Raw genomic sequence first — 12287 nt, forward strand, 5'->3', positions numbered from 1 at the left:
GAGAATACTATGAAAAGCTATATGCCAAACAATTCGACAATCTGGAAGAAATGGATAAATTCTTAGAATCATACAACCTTCCAAAACTGGATCAAGAAGAAGTAGATAATTTGAATAGACCAATCACCAGTAAGGAGATCGAAACAGTAATGAAAAACCTCCCCAAAAATAAAAGTCCAGGACCAGACGGCTTCCCTGGTGAATTCTACCAAACATTCAAAGAAGACTTAATATCTATCCTTCTCAAACTCTTCCAACAAATTGAGGAGGGGGAGAAGCTCCCTAACTCATTCTACGAAGCTGACATTACCCTGATACCAAAACCAGACGAGGACAACACACAAAAAAAAGAAAATTACAGGCCAATATCACTGATGAACATCGATGCGAAAATCCTCAACAAAATACTAGCAAATCGCATACAACAATACGTTAAAAAGATTATACACCATGATCAAGTGGGATTTATTCCAGGTATGCAGGGATGGTTTAACATTCGCAAATCAATCAACGTAATACACCACATTAATAAAATGAAGAACAAAAATCACATGATCATTTCAATAGATGCAGAGAAAGCATTTGACAAGATACAGCATCCATTTATGATAAAAACTCTGAATAAAATGGGTATAGAAGGAAAGTACCTCAACATAATAAAGACCATATATGAGAAACCCACAGCTAATATCCTCCTCGATGGTGAAAAACTGAAAGCTATCCCTCTAAGAACAGGAACCAGACAAGGATGCCCACTGTCACCACTCCTATTTAACATAGTATTGGAAGTCCTAGCCAGAGCAATCAGGCAAGAGAAAGAAATAAAAGGGATCCAAATTGGAAAGGAAGAAGTGAAACTCTCACTATTTGCAGATGACATGATTTTATATATAGAAAACCCTAAAGAATCCACCAGAAAACTTTTAGAAGTAATAAACGAATATGGTAAAGTTGCAGGATACAAAATCAACATACAAAAATCAGTGGCATTTCTGTACACTAACAACGAAGTAGCAGAAAGAGAAATTAAGAATACAATCCCATTTACAATTGCAACAAAAAGAATAAAATACCTAAGAATAAACTTAACCAAAGAGGTGAAAGATCTGTACACCAAAAACTATAAAACATTTCTGAAAGAAATTGAAGAAGACACAAAGAAATGGAAAGATATTCCGTGCTCTTGGATTGGAAGAATTAACATAGTTAAGATGTCCATACTTCCTAAAGCCATCTATAGATTCAATGCAATCCCTATCAAAGTTCCAACAACATTTTTCACAGAAATAGAACAAAGAATCCTAAAATTTATATGGAACAACAAAAGACCCCGAATAGGTAAAGGAATCCTGAGAAAAAAGAACAAAGCTGGAGGTATCACACTCCCTGATTTCAAAATATACTACAAAGCTATAGTAACCAAAACAGCATGGTACTGGCACAAAAACAGACACACAGATCAATGGAATAGAATCGAAAGCCCAGAAATAAACCCACACGTCTATGGACAGCTAATCTTTGACAAAAGAGCCAAGAACATACAATGGGGAAAAGAAAGTCTCTTCAACAAATGGTGTTGGGAAAACTGGACGGCCACATGCAAAAAAATGAAAGTAGACCCTTACCTTACACCAGACACAAAAATTAACTCCAAATGGATTAAAGACATGAATGTAAGACCTGAAACTATGAAACTTCTAGAAGAAAACATAGGCAGTACGCTCTTCGACATCGGTCTTAGCAACATCTTTTCAAACACCACATCTGACCGGGCAAGAGAAACAATAGAAAAAATAAACAAATGGGACTACATCAAACTAAAAAGCTTCTGCACAGCAAAGGAAACCATCAACAAAACGAAAAGACAGCCTAACAATTGGGAGAAGATATTTGCAAACCATACATCTGATAAGGGCTTAATCTCCAAAATATATAAAGAACTCATGCATCTCAACAACAAAAAAAACTACCAACCCAATTAAAAAATGGGCAAAAGACCTGAACAGATATTTCTCCAAAGAAGATATACAGATGGCCAACAGACACATGAAAATATGTTCAAAATCACTAACTGTCAGGGAAATGCAAATCAAAACTACAATGAGATATCACCTCACGCCCGTCAGAATGGCTATAATAAACAAGACAGGAAACAACATGTGTTGGAGAGGATGTGGAGAGAAGGGAACTCTCATACACTGCTGGTGGGAGTGCAAACTGGTGCAGCCACTATGGAAAACAGTATGGAGATTCCTCAAAAAATCAAGGATAGAACTACCATATGATCCAGCTATTCCACTGCTGGGTATTTATCCAAAGAACTTGAAAACACCAATTTGCAAAGGTACATGCACCCCTGTGTTCATTGCAGCGTTATTCACAATAGCCAAGACTTGGAAGCAATCTAAGTGCCCATCAAGGGATGAATGGATAAAGAAGCTGTGGTATATATACACAATGGAATACTACTCAGCCATAAGAAACGATAAAATCCAGCCATTTGTGACAACATGGATGGACATTGAGGGTATAATGCAAAGTGAAATAAGTCAGAGGGAGAAGGTCAAATACCATATGATTTCCTTCATTAAGTAGTAGATAATAACAACAATAAACAAACACATAGGGACAGAGATTGGATTGGTGGTTAGCAGAGGGGAAGGGGGGAGGGAGGAGGGTGAAAGGGATAATTCGGTACGTGTGTGGTGATGGGTTGTAATTAGTATTTGGGTGGTGAACATGATGTAATCTATGCAGAAATAGAAGTACAATGATGTACACCTGAAATTTTTACAATGTTATAAACCAATGTTACTGCAATAAACAAAAAATTAAAAAAAAAAAGTACCCATAAATTGACAGAAAAAAACTAATATTTTAATTTCATTCTTAAATAACCAAAATAACTTACTAATGGGATGTGTGCGCCTGCTGGGCACTGCACAGCTTCTCAAATCTTGGAATCAGATTGGATCCTGTCATCTTCATTTTTGTTCCAAATTTTTGCATGTACTTGCTTTTAATCACAGCTACCCTTGAATGTTTGCAAGGATATGACACCATGAAAAGGAAGGTAGTGTAATCTAACGTTGAAATTGTAAACTACCATGAGATATGACTTTGTTCAGTGTCTGATAGATATTGAGTATCACTATGTTTCTCCAAAATTTAGAAATACCCTCAGTGCTCTGGGATACTTTGGCATACAGTTTGGGAACCGTGATTACAGACATCACATTGAACAGAAAAGCCAGACACAAGGGAATACATCAGTGTGATTCCATTCATATAACATTTCAAGAACAGGCAAATTTAATCATTGGTATTAGAAATTAGGATTGTGGTTACGTTTGTGAAGAGGGAGAGGGCTGTGATTAGGAAGGGGCACATCAGGACCTCCTGGAAAGCTGGTAACATTCTATTTCTCGATCAAGTGGTGACTTTTTGATCAAGTGACTACATGAGTGTGTTCACTCTGTTATAATTCATCAAAGCTGTTTACTAAAGATTAGTCCACATTATGTGTGTGTGTGTGAGTTACACATGAATAAGAAGGTTTTTTAACAAAGAAAAACCATTATCAACACCAAAATATAAGAAATTACACCTCAGGAGTGAAGCCTTCTCTGATACTCAAGCCAAATTCAGTACTTCTTCCTATGTTTTCCTTCAGAGCATTATCTACTGTTATACAATTCTGTGCTTATATGCTGGCATCTCTGGCTAAACTGTGAGCTTCTGGAGGATACGGGCTATGTCTCATTTATCTCCAATTCCCTAGTGCTTCAAACTTGACAACATGGATGGGGGTTAGTTATTGCTTAAATAAAAAAACAATTTTTTAAAATAAATGTACTAATAGACTCCAGTATTCACTGAATTCTTTTACCTATCTTACCCAAATGTTCTGAGTAATGTTGTTTATATCACACATCTGTGGCCTTCCTTTTTAAAATTCTCCATTTTTTTATGATATTCATTTCTAATCTCCAAACAATACATTTTTAAAGGGAAAGGAATACACACCCACACCCACTCACTCCCTTTTCTTTAAGAAATTTATATATATCATACAGTTCCACTGCTACTCAACGTATAGTCCATGAACCAGTGCCAGCCCGTGAAGTGTTTATTACTGGTTTACAACAAGTTAAATACAGAAATCGAGAATATGTTTTTAGAAACGGGTACATTGATTTGATCCTACTACGATATCCAAGCATGTGATGGGTAAACTTGCCTTGTATATGACACCAGCTACGTACTAGTCATTCATGGTAGAACTAGTTACTTGTTGAAGATGGATTGGACAAAAAAACTAGTCCTTTTCCAAAAGTAGTTTTTAAAGCTCTGTCATTGACTATGAGAGCTGAAAAAGACCAACCTCATTATTTTACAAATGGGGAAACTGAGACCTAGAGGTCAGCAAGTTCCTAATCGCCAAGCTAGCGGTCTTTAAACTATAATGTCATCTGCATTCCTTACATTAATGAGGGGGTTCAAAGATAAAAATCAATATTATTTTTGCTACTATTTTAGCAGTAGTAACTGTAGCTACTATTAATCCACATTAATGTTTATCAGGTAGAATCACATAAAATTGCTATTTTTATAGGTAAAAAAATGGTCAAGTATCTAATTTCATATGATTCAACTCATATGAAATGTTGAGAACAATGTCAAGTGTATCTAAGTCTTAAAGAAGAGGCGTCTAGAGCCAGACCACATAATGCTTGGCAAGTTAAAGTTCTCTCTGGGGTCTGTTTCCACATCCATTACCTGGACCTAATAATACTACCTACCTCAAAGATTTATTGTGGCTTCAATGATCCTAGCGCTTGGAATGGCACCTGGCAGGTAGTAAGTGCTCAGTAAATATCAGCTGTTCTGGTTATTTCCAATGTCATCTGCTTGATTAATTCTCACAACGATCTTGTGAAGTAGGAACATCTCTAGATGAGACCGGAGCTTAAAGAGATAGTAAGATAGTAACTTGAACCTTTGTCTGTCTGACATCAAGCACATTCCCTGTGCCTAACAGTCATTTTCAATTAAGTGACAGCTGAATTAAGTTGAATAGCCCCACTGGGATGTTTCATAGAATCATCAATATTTAAGAGGATCTAGCTTCAGGGACTCTTTACAAGTCAGTTATGTAAAAGACAGTGCAAGCAATTTTATGTTCTGATTGAGAAATTCACTTCACCATTTTTCTTGATTTTACGTCTCCTGATTGATAAGAATGCTACGAGCAATAACTAAGCTGATGGTGACCACCTCTGATTTCATAACAGTGCAATCCTGTAGTAACCCCTTAGATATTGCTTTCACCCTCCAAAGGGCCCCCACACCCCTGCAACACTGACTCCTGCAGCGCCGAGACAGGAAAACTCGAGGGGCACCTGCTAACCGGAACCTGCGCTGTTCAACTTGGTCAGCGTTTTGTACAAGACCAAAGAAACACCATCTTCTCTTTTTCTCCTTAAATAGAATAAGTAGACAAGAAATTCCCTTGAGAAGCAACAAGATCTGATTGAATTTTTCAGAATTTTCTATTATTCTATCAAGTTCACTTGACAGCAGAGGACAAGCCGCCTTTCAAATGCTGTAAGCGAACGCACCAGCAATTCAGAAGGAAAAACGCGGGTTATGAAGTAGGAACAAGTCTCTCTGAATATATTTACACCAACCCATGGAAACCATTGTCCTCAGAAACCTCCGTGACAACCTATTTTCTACTCTCAGTATTGCTTTAAGTTTGACAGATGATAATAAAATACAACGAAATTACCTTTGAGCTCTGAAACGTACATCAGCTCCTACACTCCACATGACTTGATTTTTTATTTTTCCAACACAGCCCATCCACTTTCAATATTACTCCCAAGCACTCAAGGTTTATGTCTGGGGAGTACAGCTACTTATGCCTACATCATGCTCATGTAAATGTAGGGATATAGAATTTATTATACATATATATATATATATAAGTATATATACATACACACATACAATATACATGCATATACATATTTGTGAAGAGCTGGAAGGGGCCTTTGAGATCATCAAGTCTCTTTTTCTTGTCCTACAAATGAGGACTCTGAAGCCCAGAAGGAAATGGCATTCTGAAGGCCACACAGCAAATTGACTTCCAAATAAAGCTTGAGGGAATAAGAATGCAGCAAGTAGCAACTACATTCTGAGGATTGCAGCAAGTATTTGCCATACATAAATTCTCACACCATTTCTATGATGTCGGTATCATCATTCCCATTTGATAGATGAAAAAATTGAGGCTAAGAAAAGAAATACAGCTAATAAATGCTACAAATGGAATTAAAGTGCCGATGTAACTAGGTTCCCTCCAGAATACCAGTGTTTTGCTGAATGCATTCACCCCCACATCACTGATTTTTGCCAAATCCACACACCAACTGTATTATAATTTTCTTAACTTTTTCTTTAAATTGACTAATGTAAACATTTATAAAGAAAACTTTTTATCACCACTTAAAAGTAAAACAAACATAGTGTGCCCTAAATCGAAGATATTCATAAAAGTAGATACAAAGAAACCAAAATATCACTAAATTCTAGCAGATTCTGCTGCTCCCTAAAGACACTGAATTTGTATCATGCTTTCTTTTTTGAAAGAGAATAAGGAAGTATTCAAGATCTATTAACATCAAACTAAGACTTAAAGATGGAAAGAGAATCAAGCCAGAGAAAACTTTCACTCTATGATTCAGCTATATGATGCCACATCAGAGTGTTGCCTAAAGTCATTTTTGTCCTATTTCAGATCATTGTGAGTACGGTCCTGGTACCTACTCCTCACTTTGAGAAACACCGCAGTCCGTAAAGCACTCGGGCAGATTCTCCAGATCATGTTTCTCTAACTCCAGTCAGCACCAGAATGACCTGGAGGCTTGATAAAAAGACAGATTTCTGAGTCTTCCCAAGTTTCTGACTCAGCACGTCTGGAGTAGGGTGCAAGAATTTGCATTTCTAACAAGTTCCTGAGTAATGCTGAAGCAGCCTGCCTGGGAAGCACATTTCGAGAACCACTGCTTTGGGCTGTACTTGGGGAAGAGAAGGTAGAGAATATATGGTGGCGTGTGTGTGAAAATTTCACCATCAAGCTTGGGGGGATCTGTTATTTTTATTTAAACAGGCAGATGAGGGAAAGAAACAATGTATTCTTGTGTTCCTGTGTTATTTCTTCAATCTAGTGAGTTCAAATTGATACTACACCGCACCAGAGCAGCCTGCAACAACTTTGGTTAAGGGATGGAAGTACCTCCTCCCCAATAATTCTGGTTGTTTGCAGGCTGCTAACTATCTGCAAGGCTGTCTGCATGCATTAACAGCAGCCAGTGATCATTAACCCCAAAAGCAGAAAATGAGATTCTCCTTCTTTCCTCCAGACATTAAGACATTATATAACATTAAAAAATGCCATGCCAGTTAATATTCCCTCTCATTTGGTTCCAATGAATAGTAATGGTTAAAGTCCCTTTTGCGATCCAGTCATTACATTGTACTAGGTGATTACAAACACACACACACACATTCAATGTGAGGACTTGAGAGGCTAGTAACTTGTCTAATGTCACACAATTACTAAGAAATAGAACAAGGGATTCAATTCCAAGCTCGATTCCAATGCTTATTTTTTTCTACTAAGCCACACCACTGCTATTGTAACTACCCGTTTACTCAATCTCTTAATAAAAGTGTATTTTATGGAGAACTAAAAGATGAGAAGGAGAAAGGGCTCCAGCTGCTTGAATTTCTTAGAAGAAAATTTTAAAGCGCTGTCACTGGAAAGGGAGAAATCAGTGACATTTAATCAGCAATGAAGATAGAGCTTCCTAGGTTCAAACTAGCATTTAAGAAGGGCTGGCTAAGTTTTACTTTTAGGAGAGTAGGTAAATGGATAGAATCAATCTCAGAAACCCAACCTGTTTTAGCTTACTTTTGAGTCAAGAAGGAGATTTTTATTTCCTTCTGATATGGCAAGGGCCATTTGGAGAACGAATGCGGTAGAAGAACCAACACTGGATTGAGAGCCAGGAGCCTTGGATACCAGTCGTTGTTCTGTCTCAGTAACTCAGACTTCATTTCACCGTGTCCGTTTCACCATCTGTAAACCAGGCAGCTGGACTAAGTTCCCTTCCTATCTCTGCCTTTGAGAATGGCAGACTCCTTTAGCTAGACTTATTAGCACCATCTGCCTCAAAATGATAACACCCGTCTTTTAGCACAAGGAGAATATGGCTTGATTGCAAACTCAGCATGTGGGTTTCAACCTTCAGTCTCTCAAGAGTCTATTAATCCACCCAGTGTGTGAGGTTACCCTGCTATATTCTTTGGGAAGCACATGGTAACAACTGGAGGAGAGAGATCCTGAACCCTCCAAGGTAGAAATACAACTTAAATCCATATAAATAGAATGTCAGAAATGAATTATCTAATAAATTTTTAAAAAGTCATCAATGGCAACAAAATGACAAATTTAGTAGGTATTAGGAGTAATTATAGTAATGTTTAGAAACAACATCTGTGATTTGCCTGATTAATGGCTTAATGTAACAGTGCATCTGTTAATGGAATAACACTCCTAGCACTCATGACTGTATGTTTGCAAGATGTGGAAACACAGAAAGGGACGTTGGAGAAGAAAGAAGCAAAGTACCAGATTAGCTATTGGAGGTCAAGTTCCTCCCCAGAAGTTTGAATTCCTTTCTGGCTACCTTGACTACAATTGTGTAGCAAATTCAGAGGACAAATGAGTTCCACTAGGAATATGAACTCCTGCAGGCTAAACAATTAGCTGCTCAAAGTGATTTTAAAAAGTTGACTTTTCACCTTATAGTTGGAGATGTGTTACCCTAGCCCCAAGAACATGCCACAATAGGATTGTATTAAAGGTGTCCGTCACAGACCTACCTGCATGCATGGGTTTTTTTTTCTGGAAGGAGTAGTTAGTACTTAGGGAGTAAACATATTTTTCTTCAAGCATCAGTTTTCTCCTCTGAACTCAAAGGAAAACACAAGTTCCCGCCTGTGGTTGAAAACCACTGCCAGCTTCAGAGTTTATCGAGATGAGATTGGGAAGCCATATAATGATCTCATTCTCTGCCTCAAAGCTGCGGTTTCTTTCTGCTTTGAGAACAAGACACTAACTCCATCTGCTTCCTCAGGCGGCACTGGATGAATGCAGGATATATTATTTATTATAAAATGTATTCAGGTACATTAAGGCTGCAAGCTCTATTGCATATAAGGAAGTAGCATTTGCCATCACTTTATCCTAATGAAATCAATTGAAGAAAAGTACATTGTGTTAGAAAAGGAATGTGGATCTCGCACTCAGCAAGCCAAAAGAAATTTCAAATGTAGTACAAAGAGAAATAGTTATATTCTGGGCCTGATTCAAAACTTAGACTCAGTGATCATAGGAGGCGGTCATTCCTGGTTATGCAGGAAGGGCCAGGTTGCTCTTACTTACCCCTGCACAGCTGACGCCCCTCCTGAGCAGGCTCCATTAGAAGCTGTGAAAACAGGGCTTGAAAGTGGCACTATTTCTCTTGTATAGCTTGGCTAAAATATCATTTCTCTTTCCTGTGACATTTTTCATTTCTCTGATTATATCTGATGGTGTCAAGGCAAGGCTTGAAGCTAACACTCCCTTGGAAACTCAGAGAAGATGGCCTGGAAAGAAACAACTGTGACCAATAAAGGAAAAGGGAAAAATAAGCTACCTCACTAGGGCCCTGAGAGAAGAAGAATAGCACGTCTGTAAGTGTGGGGCCCAGTCCCAGAACAGTGAAGGCAGTGTTCTCGGCTCGGCTGTGCGGTTAGACAGCACCATCACTGTTAGACATGGTTCTTGCATAAATTTCTACTTTCTGTAAATCAGTGAGCCAGCAAGAACAAAATTCATAAGCAATTTTATTTTCTATATATGGTACAAAAATGACTTTGTCCATTTACCTTTTGCAATGCATGTAATTAAGGGTGCGACAATTATAACCTTGTAGCTCTCCTTGGGGGCCTGGAATATAATTCAGTTGCTGGGTTTCAAGGGCACTTAAGAAAGAAAAGACTCTCCACAGTGACTACTATATGCGTGCTGGTGATGAATTTGTCGTCAATGCTTCAGAAACATCCTTTTGCAATAGTCATAGTTCTTATTGATTACTGTTTGATTATACAAAATAAGGAAAGTGGGACCAATATGTTATCCTTATGGATTATGTGAATGCTTCAAACATACAGAAAATCAGAATTGTTTATGGGCTTTTTGAGAGCTTTTATTCACAGGCTAAAAAGAAATTTTCATGTATAATCCTTTTACTGAGTTGCCTGTAACTCAGCTAATTGGGGTAAATATCATGAACCAGTTGCGATACTGATGGATAGTCATTGATGGGTCCATAAGTAAACGAGAAGGTAGAGCAAGCAACAAGCCTATTTTGAGGGTAACAAAAGGGGAATATTACCAAGTTTAAGAATAAAAGGAGGTGGGAAGAAATGAACATAATATCTGACTTCATGAAAATGAAAATATCTACATATGATCTTGGTTGGTTGCTAGGGTAATTGTGAATTTATAGGTACGGTTAGATCCTATCAGACTGCTAAGAAGAAACATGGACACAGGAAACATTTAGAAGAGAAGAAACAGCCACAAAATCTAAAATCTGAATAGCTGTAACAGTAAAATACAAGCTAGAAATTTGTAGGAATATAAAATTTGCCTAACACTTTGGAGAGTCTAGAATTTTTTAAAAAGGCACTTGACACATCACAGTTCTCCATCTGCTGAAGAGAAAAGTGTTTTGCAAGTCCTTTTTCCTTTTCTTCCCTTTTCTCAGAGATGGTTTCTTGGTACAAGTGTGACCTAGAATCATAGATTTGGTTAATCACAGAATGTTAGCACCAGAAGGTAATTAGAGGTCGTTTCGTGCTGCTTCTTTGTGCCGTGGTGAGGACACTGAAGCTTAGAGAAGTTAATAAGTCTGCTCAAGGCCACACAGGAAGGTGGTGGCAGACAAGGGACCACAAACCCCATGTCCTCACTCGTAAGACCAGCACTTTTTCCCCTCGCCACTTCCCCAACAGAGAGGTACATACAATTTTCAGACAAGAGAGTCTAGAATATTTTTTGTCATTCTGATCAACTGATAGAGAGTCCTCAAAGCACAGCCTCATTTTCCAAGCTGCTTAGAAATCGTAAATACTAACAGGCATGTGGCAAGTTATTTGTATCATGATGCTGGAATTAAATGCCACTATCTGGCTAATTAGAATCCTAATAACAAATAATAGATATGAAATGCTGTGTTCAGTTTTTGTTAGAGAGGCCATGTTTCTGTTGCCTGGCTGCTGGAATTCCCTGACATATCATGTTAAAAGATCACATGTCACAGAGGTTTAAATAATTCTCATTTCCTGCGGTCAATTTTTCTACGCTTAAGTGAATCGAGCATTTTGTATATATTCGCATTTCTCATCGACTGCAATGCTATTCATTTATGGTTTTTAGACAATTTGTCATGTTTAGTCTTTATATTCTTTCTGCCCAAACTTGCCAATTAAAGGAGCAACTGTTGACAGAGGCTTTTGCCCCCATCTCATCCCACTAGCACCACAAAACCAGGATGAACTTCATAAGCTTAAGACCAGTTATTTACTACAAGCTGTGCCAATTTTACTGGTGGTAATTGTTATAACTATCACTGTATGATAACAAGCACTGCGTTAAGCACTCTACACAATCTGACTCATTTAATTCCTCAACAACCTTAACAGATCAACATCATTACTCCCATTAGGAAAAAAACAGGGTCATATAATTCTTCAAACAAAATATAGCAGAAAAAGTTGTGAGGAAAAATCTTATGGTCACTTTGATAAGTCAATGCTTATTTGTCTTAATTTTAGTCATGAGAAAGGCAAGGGTCTAGATTAATCCTCACTGAACAAGGAAAATGATGTTTTAAGTACTTGGAGTGGAAAGTAACTTGAAGCCTTTTAGCTGGTTAATTAGATGCAAACATTAATACAGGATTAATGAGCAAGGGTTGGAAGAAGCCCTGAGCAAATAACAAAAACTTGAGGAGAAGTTGCTAATATGAGAGATTAGTCACAAAACTCGTTCCTTCAAGACTGAGGTAAGGGGATGGACAGCAGGGCAGTTGCCCAGGGCATCAAAAATCTCTGGAAATGAAACATGATGGAACACATTTCATTTACCAGAACTCCTCTTAGGAAGAGTA

At 37.8% G+C, this 12287-nt stretch overlaps 1 protein-coding gene across 3 annotated transcripts in view; it reads right to left on the minus strand.

The window, feature by feature from the left end:
• ATP10B (ATPase phospholipid transporting 10B (putative)) overlaps window positions 1–12287 on the minus strand; it is a 305435-nt gene that overhangs the window by 240628 nt on the left and 52520 nt on the right. For 2 of the 3 annotated variants that reach the window (XM_058545355.1, XM_058545345.1), the window contains exon 3: window positions 4803–4968. The exons of the other annotated variant lie outside the window; for it this stretch is intronic. The gene's annotated coding sequence lies outside the window, so the exon portion shown is untranslated. The remainder of the gene's footprint in view (window positions 1–4802; window positions 4969–12287) is intronic. 3 annotated transcript variants of the gene reach the window in all.

This window comes from Diceros bicornis, chromosome 1, assembly GCF_020826845.1.
Source record: "Diceros bicornis minor isolate mBicDic1 chromosome 1, mDicBic1.mat.cur, whole genome shotgun sequence".
Taxonomy (NCBI): Eukaryota; Metazoa; Chordata; class Mammalia; order Perissodactyla; family Rhinocerotidae; genus Diceros; species Diceros bicornis.